This window comes from Astyanax mexicanus, unplaced genomic scaffold (genome assembly GCF_023375975.1).
Source record: "Astyanax mexicanus isolate ESR-SI-001 unplaced genomic scaffold, AstMex3_surface scaffold_32, whole genome shotgun sequence".
NCBI lineage: Eukaryota > Metazoa > Chordata > Actinopteri > Characiformes > Acestrorhamphidae > Astyanax > Astyanax mexicanus.
In genome coordinates, this window is record NW_026040042.1 from 415,400 (window position 1) to 426,662 (window position 11,263).

Genomic DNA, 11,263 nt, shown 5'->3' on the forward strand with positions numbered 1-11,263 from the left:
TATTCCATTCCAGTCTGTGGATGTTTTATTTGCATTTTATTTTTACACTTTCCAGTATTTTCATTTTTTTATCAGTTCTTCTGTTAAACATAGAGAAAGGGTTTATATCAACAGTATCTTTGTCTACATCATCCTTATTTGTTGGTTTCACAATCTCTTTTACTAAGTTGTATCTAATTTGTACATAGTAGTCATTAAACTAATGAATCATTTCTTTAGTTATAATTGTATCGTCTTCTTTTATAAGATATTCTGGAGTGTCTACTCTTGCAGGTCCTTCCTGATGATGGTATTTAGTACACTCCATGTTTTATGCATGTTGTATCTATGCTGCTCCAATAAGTTTTTGATGATATTATGGGCTGTAGATGATGAAATTCCTAAATTCTGTGCAGCTGCATGTTGAGAAACGCTGTTCTTAAACTGTTGGACTATTTGCTCACGCAGTTCTTCACAAAGTGATGATCCTCTCTCCATCCTTGATTATGAACGACTGAACTTTTCAGGAATGCTCCCTTCATACCCAATCATGACCCTCACCTGTTTCCTATTAACCTGATCACCTGTGGAATGTTCTGAACAGGTGTTTTTCCAGCATTCCTCACCTTTCCCAGTCTTTTGTTGCCCCTGTCCCAACTTACTTTGTACGTGTTGCAGCATCAAATTCAAAATAAGTGAGTATTTGCAAAAAACGAATTAAGTTTAAACATTGGAACATTAAATATCTTGTCTTTGTAGTGAATAAAATTTAATATAAGGATTTGCAAATTATTATATTCTGTTTTGATTTATGTTTTACACAGAATCCCAAACTTTATTGGAATTAGAGTTGTAAAAAACAACAAAATTATATATAAAAACCTCTAACGCCAGAATCATTAATCACTTCATTTGAGTCCAGAGAACATACTTGTTACCATCACTAAAGTGTGTTTTAGTATAGAAGTTATAGTTGTAGAATTCAGAGAACACATAGAAGTGTTTTCATCTTATTCTCCAGAGTCACGTCATTCTTACCTGAGATCAGCAGAACTGTTGTCCTCTCTGAAGTTTAAAGGTTGATCCATTGACCGGTCACTCTTCATGGAGACACAGCTGGGTTCAGGTGAGTCTGATCTCTTATTCTGATCCAGTCTAAAACACAACCAGTATCAGACACCATCTACAACCTTTCCAGCATGTTGGTGTGATTCTACATTCATGTGATTTTGATGGTAAATAAGTTTATAATTGGGAAGTTGAACTTGAAAAACCTCTCAGGATTTAACTTCTAAATCATGTTTCTCACATTCTGAGAGTCTTTCAGGAAAATCTCAAAGACAATTTAGAAAAACAAAGGTGAGACGTTGATTAAAACACGAATTTAAAAAAGTTTTTCCTTTTCAATTAATATTTAATTGAATTCATTTAAAAGAAAAAAATATTTCATGTTTAAACAAGATAAACTTTACTGTTTTAGCAAATATTAACTCATTTTGAATCTGATCGTCTACAACACATTCTAAAGAAGTTGGGATGGTTTTTACCACTGTGTTAAATCACCTTCCCTTTAAAAACTCAATAAGCGCTCGGGAACTGAGGACCCTATGTGTGGAAGTTTTAGTTCAGGAAGTTCAACTAATGGTTTTCTGAAGTGTTTCTGAGCCCGTGTGGTGATAAATATCCCTTACAGAATGATGTCAGTTTATAATGCAGTGTCGCCTGAGGGGTCGAAGGTCACGGGTGTTTAATGTCGGTTTTCTGCAGCTTACTTACAGAGATTTCTCCAAATTCTCAAATTTTTTTTTTTAGTTTAGTTTATTTTGGTTCATCAAAGTTAAACACTTTTATACAAAGTGACAATAATAACAGTGATTAAAAATATTAAGTGCATACATGCTTTCACACACGTAAAAGAAGTAAAGAAAAAAAAAATATATATATATATATATATATAATAATGATAATTATAATAATAATATTCAGAATTAGTAATCAAAAATTCTCAGTTTCAAACCTGATAATGACTGAAAAGGTGTAGTCTGAAGCTAATGCTTATTTTTACTGCCCTTTTTAAATCTTATTGTCATCTTATATAGTCAAATCAAACACATAAATAATACAGGAGTATGTTAATGTTAATCCACATATCAAAGCCTCCCATCATTAATAGTAGTTAATTCCTCATATTTATAAGAGCTTATCATCTTATCTTTAAACATTCTTTTAAATTTACAAATTTACACATTCTTAAATCTTTTACACATTTATTCCATAACCGAACCCCTTTAACAGATATACATCTATTTTTTAAAATCAGTTTTTACTTTAGTTTTTTTAAACACACACCTACTCCTCTAAGTTCATATTTACTCTCTTTAATTTCAAACAGCTTCTGGATACAGATAGGAAGTAAATGGTTTTGTGCTTTGTACATTAACAGTGCAGTTTAAAGGTTGACTATATCACTGAATTTTAAAATATGTAGATTAATAAATAATTTGTTGGTTGGTTCTCATAGTACGTTTTTTTAACTTATAATTCTTATAGCTTTCTTTTGTAATATGAAGATTTAAAGGTTTAGTGTTGGTTTTATATGTGTTTCCCCACTGCTCCACACAATAGCTCATGTATGGAACAATGAAGGAACAAAACAGTATATAAAGTTAATTTTGATTCAATATATCTTTAGTTGTATATAGTATCACTAGAATTGAATTTTTGCCAGCATAATTTATGATTAACATTTATGATTAACATCATCAATCTTAATTTTAACTGTATTTTTTTTATTTGTCTTTTACCAAATATTATGAATTTTGTTTTACTTAAATTCAGGGATAGCTTGTTTATATTAAACCATTTCTTTTAGACTGTCAGTTCCCTTTCCATCGTATTCAGTAGCTGTTCCAAACATTTCTCAGAGCAGTATAGATTAGTATCATCAGCAAATAATGCAAATTTTAGCAATTTTGACACTTTACAGATGTCATTTATATACAGTGTGAACAATATCGGTCCTAATACTGAACCTTGTGGAACTCCACAAGTGACCTTCAATAATTTAGGTATAAAATTATTTATTTGTACATATTGATACCTGTTATCAAGGTAACTCTCAAGCCATGAGTATGCTGCTCCTCTAAAGCCATATCGTTCTAATTTGGTCATTAATAATTCATGATCTATAGTGTTAAATAGAGGTGTGAAGAAATCTCCTGGCACAAGATCTCACGAGATTAAACGTGACGATATTTCTCGTCAAGCCTAAACCTGTCTCGCGGGAAGAAAAGAAATAGTTTAGTGTGGACTTTTTAAGAGGGATCTGGCAACCCAGTAGCGATACAGCGGGTGGCTGAGGAGTGAGAGCAGCTCTCAGCAGAAGAGGAAAATTCGGGGATTTAATTGTATACCCGCTTTGCGGCGCAGTAAATCACAGACCAATCACGTGTGGGGTAAGATCACCAACTGCTCTCTTCAGTCAATCAGATCTGTGCAGACGCAGTAAGGAAAAAATAAATAAATAAACACACTGCTCCTCACGCGGGATCGAACCCGTGTTGTCAGGGTCGCGGTCGTGAAAAAACGCCTTTATAAGGAGAAAGGGAGCCCGAAAAAGGGCGGAAAAACAAGAACTGGACCATAGTGAATTCTAATTAAATACTCCTGGCATAGAGGATGCTTCTGCTACTTTTAAGTTGTATGTCTGGCTGCATTTTGGCTCCAGTGGAAACAATAAACGGTGACAGAGTGACCAACAAGACACAAACCATATATAAATACTACACGTGACGGTTTCATAGGCAGCTGTACTAATCCCTTAGCTCTGTACTGTATTTAAAAACATGTTCTGTCTCTGTTTCACTTCAAGCAAAGTCTTAATATGAATGGTTGTAGTTTGCACTTATTGTTTGCTCTATATAAGACCTAGAAAAGTTTTATTTTTATTTTTTTATCTTATTTTTATTTCTATTTCCTATAAAATCAATGTGTGAGAGAAACCAGTCTGTTAATTGTGTTGTATGATTCTGTCAAATAAAACTCTAGTTTTCAAGCCATTTTTCATTTTTAACATTTTCTTTAAATTTTTATTTTTAAATGTCGTCTCGTCTGGTTCTCGCGAACCCAATATCGTGTCTCGTCTTGTCTCGTGAGATTAGTGTCTCGTCACACCCCTAGTGTCAAATGCTTTTTTAAATCTATAAACACCCCAACAGCATACTCCTTGTAATTCACTGCAGCTGATATATCTTCTACAAGATGCATCACCGCCATTGAGGTGGACCTATTTACTCTAAAACCAATCTGTTGGTCATTCAGTAAATTGTGTTTGTCTATGAAATGATTTATCCTGTCTACAAATATTTTTTCTAAAATGTTTGAGAACTGGGAGAGCAGAGAGATTGATCTGTAATTTGAGAGCTGGTGAAAGTCTCCACTTTTATAAATTGGAATAATTTTAGCTTTTTTCATTTTATTAGGAAATGAGCCTTTGCGTTTTAAGAGACTGATTACAGATATATGTAAAATGTTTCACCATACATTCTATTATAGACTTAACTGTAGTCATTTCTATTCCATTCCAGTTTGTGGATGTTTTATTATTAGGGTTCAAGCACTGAAGGTGCGTAGAACCCTATTGTTTTTGCTAAGATTTTTCTTCTTATTATTATTATTATTCTTTTTCCTCTGAAAAAGCAGTTGTGCAGCCTAAACCGTAACTCGTAGAGATATGAAACTTGGTAGGTAGATGTAGGATAAGTGCATCTCGGTGGACAACAAAAATGGCACCGATTGGTCAAAGGGTGGCGCTATAAACAAGGAAAGTTCATTTTTCACTTTTTTCTCAATAACTCCAGAACCATAAGACCTACATTCAAAATTCTTTTTTGCTGGATTCCTTCAATTTGGACCATGTACTTCCGTCTATTTAGATTTTTTGCTAATTTGCATAATATGCAAAACATACTTTTGCGAACTAGTCCTAGGAATTTTGACCAATACTGACATGTTTGGTATCAAAATACTCGATAGAGCATGGGCTTCAATATTCATCAAAATTTTTTTTGAAATTTGTAAACAATATGGCCGCTATATGCTAATTAGTCCTTCTGGATATATGCCCCATTCACTCCAACAGTTAAATTTGGAACATTGTTTCTCAGCAACCGTGCAACCTAGCAAGCTGAAAATTTGCACACAGAATCTATCATACAAACGCTAAAGGATGTTTAAAGGGCAACTTCATCAATCAAAATGGCTGAACGACATCAGCCAATCAGCATTCAGCAGGCTTTTTCACAGGCTGTACGTTGCCCAATCAGGATGAAACTTGGCTGTTATGTTCAGATGGAGACATTGTAGTGACCTGCAAAGTGGTGAAACAATTCGGCCACTGGGGGCGCTGTTCCAAAAAAAACTAGTATATCTCAATCATAATGTAATATTTTGACATCTAATTGGTTTTGCCATATTAAGTGCAGTGCCTCTGACATATTTGTAAGTACAGTTATGTTTAAAAATGCTTTGTTTATTCATAATTGCTACTTGTTTTAAAATAGCTATATTTAAACTAGTCTCTGGATATTTGGTCTATCACCTCCAGTTTGGTCTTGTTGCACACTGTAGAGTCTGCAGGTAAATAGTCATTAAAAACAATTGTCAAACTGTCACTTACAATAGTGTCCAGGCATCAAGTAATCAGCGCGTCCTTGAAATTTCCAACCTAAATTGCTGTAACTGTGCAATATTTGCTGTAACCTCTCACAATGTTAAACACTGCTGTACCCTATCACTGTGGTGAAGCACCATTTAATTCAGAACTAGATTTAGAACAACTTTGTAATTACATGTCATGTCAGAACATTCACTCCTTGGTGTTAATATAAACTTGTTTGGTCAAAACCTTCAGCTTATTTTGAAAAGGTCAAAAGCTCAATCTGAACACCACTTTGTGAACATTCTGGTTCAGGTCTCCTAATAAAAAACTATAACATGTAGACACCTTTTGACTAATTGTAACTCAAGTGATGAATATTCTACAAATTTTAATATATTTGCATGTGAATTTAAGCACTGATCATGTTCAATGTCCTCTGCCCATCATTAATAACAGGTGAAAGACTTTTGATAATCTATAAATGTGACAGAGTGTCTCCAATTATAATAGACCTTCTTACACATCACTATCCTATGCTCTAGTAGGCACCATTGTGCCAGTTGGTGCTTGAACCCACTGATTGCCGCTTGCGGCTATATTTATTTTTGTTTTTTTACGATTTCCAGCATTCCTCACCTTTCCCAGTCTTTTGTTGCCCCTGTCCCAACTTATTTTGTACGTGTTGCAGCATCAAATTCAAAATAAGTGAGTATTTGCAAAAACTAATAAAGTTTATCCATCTGAAAATTAAATATCTAACCAATATTAAAAGTTCTCATCATTGTTACCTGATATTAATAGAATTGTTACCATCTCTAAAGTGTGTTATAGTATAGAAGTTATAGTTGTAGAATTCAGAGAACACAAAAAGTCATGTCATCCTTACCTGAGATCAGCAGAACTGTTGTCCTCTCTGAATTCTATTAATCTGCCCATTGACCGGTCACTCTTCATGGAGACACAGCTGGGTTCAGGAGGGTCTGTTCTCTCTCTCGGAATCGGAACAATGTTTTAAGTACAACTAATAATATTTGTTGAGTATAAAATGTATAAATATCAGGATTTACTCTTGTATTAAGGTAAAGTTTGGTAATAAAATTCACATTTTAGATGATTATACAGTCCTTAAATAATACCAAAAAATATAAGTAATTATAAAACTCATGATGAACAATGGGGTAAATATGGATAGTTATATTTATTTCATTCAGAATTTTAAGTGTATAAATACTAGGATTTACTCATTTATTCATGTAAGGTTTGGTATGTAAGTAGTAAGTGTGTCACGCCTGGTGCTGTAAGCGCTCCTGTCTCTTCCACACTCAGCTCTACCTGCTATCTGCAGCCTCTGGACTCCGTTGCCCAGGATGCACCTCACACTGAAACTACACTCACGATCACATGACCCATCACATGCCTCTATTAGGAAGTCGATCACATGAATCCTTATTCAACACTTTTTTTTGCCTGTTTTTGTATCTCTCATTGTGGACCTTGCTTTGTTCACTGACCACTTTTAATTGTAAACACAGTTTAATACAGTAAACTAGTTTACAGTTATTCTACATGTTAATTATGAAACTGGTTAAATAAATAACTTTGGGGTCTATTTGTATCTTTATTGATTATTTTAAATCTGTCAGATACTTCAGTCCCTTCAATCATTTACTCTTCCAGATCCACAAAAAACATATTTAATCTTATTCATCATATACATCATCCTTACCTGAGATCAGTAGATCTGTTATCCTCTCTGAAGTCTATTGGTTTATCCATTGACTGGTCACTCTTCATGGAGACACAGCTGGGTTCAGGCGAGTCTGATCTCTTATCCTGATCCAGTCTAAAACACAACCAGTATCAGACACCATCTACAACCTTTCCAGCAAACCTTTCACTTTATACCCAATCACATTATTCTCTCACCTCTCAGCTTCCTGTGTGTCCTGTTCCCCAGAGACACTCATTTTTGAGCTCATTTTCCTCCTTCAGATCCTTCAGAGACACCTAATCCTGTAAACACACACACACACACACACAAACCACACACACAAACACACACACAAATCCACAAACTGCCTTCCTGTTTAAAGTAAGGTAATGTTCTTCTCTCTGAGTCTAAAACACTTTTAGTCAGAGAGTAAATTCTAGTATTAAAGCTTCAGTTTTTCCTCTGTTCCTGTGTTTTCTTCTCTCATTTAAACAGAAGCTACTGAAGATTTCACTTTCCCTTCAAACCGGTTTAAACTGGATTAGTTCCTCAATTCAGTATTAAGTTCAGGAATGGAAGAGTGACATGTTTTTTGATATTCTCAGTGAAAGCTGGACACGGTCTGACTATCTAAAATGTTTATATGGAAGCACAAACAGCAGGATATGTTCTGTCTGATACATTTCCTCCTCTGTCCCGTCCTTTAGGCCCTGTCAAAAATGTTTTCTGCCTTGAACTTATATATCCTAACCATCACTCATTTACTTTCTGGAGTCTGAAGCCTCTCAGACAATACTGAGGTAGTCTTACATAGTTTGACCTTTTGTAATATTTAAACTACATAATAATCATTGCTGTCCAATGAAAAACATGTATCTCCAAAACAGCAACTTTACAGGAGAGAGATACAACCTCTGACCTGTCTGGTGAGTTCTTTGGTCTTCATGATGCTGTTTGTTCACTATTGTTCTCTAACAAACCACTGAGGCCTTCACAGAACAGCTGTATTTATACTGAGACTAAATTACACACAGCTGGATTAACTCTATTAACTCATTAAGTGACTTCTGAAGGTAAGTGATTGCACTGGATTTTATTTAGGGGTTTCAGAGTAAAGTAAACTTTTCAGATATTTATTTTATTACAATTTTAAAAATCATGTACCATTTTCGTTACACTTCACAATGTGCTAGTTTGTGTTGGTCTATGAGTTAAAATCTCAATAAAATACATTCAAGTTTGTGGTTGTAAGGTGATAAAACGTGAAGAAGTTCAAGGGGTATGAATACTTTTGCAAGCCACAGTAATTATTATAATAATTTCATTAGGGGAATAACAACTGCACCGTATGATACAATAATAAACACACAGCAGTGTCATATTTCAATATGTTAATAATATATTCACCATAAATCATCCTAGTAGTTAAAGAGATAATCATTAATAACTGTGTAATAACTGTATAATAACTGTATAATAACTATATAATAACTATATAATAACTGTATAATAACTACTATACTATACTATAGCTGAACAGCCAGTGTAATAATTAGCATTATGTGTCTCAGTATTTTTAATGGTAGAATCACAGATACCACATAACTATGTCTATAACTATAAACTACAATAGTAAAACTATGGCAGCATCATTAATTAAACATAGTGATCATAAGGAAGCACAGTAGTTCAGAGTAATGTTATGGTTATATATGCAATAATTATAGTCACTATATAAAATCATAGTAAAACCATAGTAATTCTTTTGTAAGAGTAACTAAGAGCTAGATTAATTTAATAGATTAATGATGAGCTTCCAGCAGCTGATCAGCCAATAGACTGCACTAGAAAATCAACACATATAAACAACAGTAAAATAAACTAGACACTGCACTTTATTAATATATGAAATAAACAGGCAGCATTAATGCTAAAAGTCTCTCTTTACACTGCAAACATGATCATTACAGACAGTAGCTGTGAGGCAGAGCTGGCATCCCCCCACAGGAGGGAGGCAGAGAGCCACCACTGAGCCTGAATCCAGACCTGCTGCTAGACTGGTTTCCACCACCAGAGGGAGGCAGAGAGCTTCCTCTTATCTCATCATTCATCATCTGCTCCACATGAGCTCTGGTCTATTTACAGTTTTTTACAATCACTAACATGCTTTTATCTGATCTGTATTCACAAAGTAATAGTTACTCCAGGAAAAGGTGGAGTTAAACCAGGACAAGGGAGAGAGGAAGAGTTGGGTCAGGATAAGGAAGAGGAACAAAGGTGCCAAAAGTATTTACATTCATTACTCTGTAGGTAGAAGTATAGATACTAGAGTTTAAAATATAAATACTTCTGTAGAAGTTGAAGCATCAACTCAAGTATCAACTTTTACTCAAGTAAAAGAGTAAAAGTTCTGGTTTCAAAAATACAGTAAAAAGTATAAAAGTTAAAGTAATGGAGGGGAAAGTTTAGGTCACGCCACAGGGTCCTATAGTGCACTTTTTATTCTACTCTATAGTTCTATAAAATAAATATCACTTAACAACTTTTAGACAATATGTTGCACACATTTGATACTCAAGTAATTTTAAAAAATAAAAAGTTATTAAAGCAAATAACCGACATGCGTTCTTGTGTTTTGAAAGTATTAGTTGATGTTAAATCAGGTTTTTGTGTTTTTGTGACGACAAAATGTGCTTTTGTGCAGGAAATGAACTATTTGGTTAATTGTATGAGGGAGGTGTGGTGCTGTATTTAGAGTTTAGATAAAGTAAAATCTAAAGTACTGGTAAATGCTTCTCAGCAGTTGTAAAATAGAAACTGGAAGGAGATCTCTCTGTGTTTCTGAAGTGTTTTTAGTAAAAGTAGAAATGATTCAGTAAATTTCCCCCAACCTGCCTCTAATTACTGACTTTATTTCAGCAGTAAAAGATCTGTTCTTGACTGGAGTCTCTCGGTGCAGCACTTTCACTGTGGTTCTCATTCTCATGCTGAACAATCATTGATGGATTCTCTTCTTTGTGTTTATGAACATTACAATCTCCAACCGCTGTGTTTTACCCCAAGTGCACAAAATCATCATCATCACATAAGTCTGGATGCAGCTTTGTTCTACAGATGTGAGAAAAGGGAATTAAATCTGTTAATATCAGAGTCAGAGGACTTTCTCTGCTGGAGGAAAATTTAAAGTTTAAATCTTCTGTAGTTTTAGTAGTTTTAACTGGTTTTCTATTGAGGGTTTTTGTTGAAGTCTAGAGTCAAATGTTTGGAGCTAAATTTGATTTGGAAGCTGCACATTTTCCCATCAAACATGTTTTAATAAGGTTTTAAAGTTTGCATTAGTCATTAATCTGAGAAACTCTGATTAATTCTACACTTTTAAAAGTCTGGGTTTAGGCTTTATGAAGTTTGGTATATGCTGGTCTGTTGTGGAAGGTGTGATCTGGGTGTGATCTGGGTTTAGATAGTTTAATACTTTAATATGATTCTTGTTGGATCATTAATAAAAGAGTGGGATCTAGAGTTTGTAGATGACGCCATTATTAAAATAGAAAAGTGCATTTCCTGAAGGAAACACAGGATGGTTGCGCAGCTAAAATGGCTCCTACCGTTTGCTATGGCCGTTGCAATTATGTTGCAAGGCGCTTGCTATGGTGTCTGTGGTGGTTGCTAGGTGGTTGCTACAGCATTGCTATGGTATTCGTGGTGGTTGCTATGATGTTGCTAAGCAGTTGCTAGGTGGTTGCTAAAGCATTGCTACGGTATCCATGGTGGTTGCTATGATGTTAAGTAGTTGCTAGGTGGTTGCTAAAGCATTGCTACAGTATCCATGGTGGTTGCTATGATGTTGTTAAGCAGTTGCTATGTGTTGCTAGGTGGTTGCTAAGGCATTGCTAAGGTATATGTGGGTCTTGCTA

At 34.5% G+C, this 11,263-nt stretch overlaps 1 protein-coding gene across 1 annotated transcript in view; it reads right to left on the reverse strand.

Annotated features, from left to right (window-relative positions):
• The window catches only part of LOC111188498 (NACHT, LRR and PYD domains-containing protein 3), a 776,814-nt gene that overhangs the window by 236,764 nt on the left and 528,787 nt on the right, over positions 1 to 11,263 (reverse strand). The gene's annotated exons all lie outside the window — the stretch shown is intronic.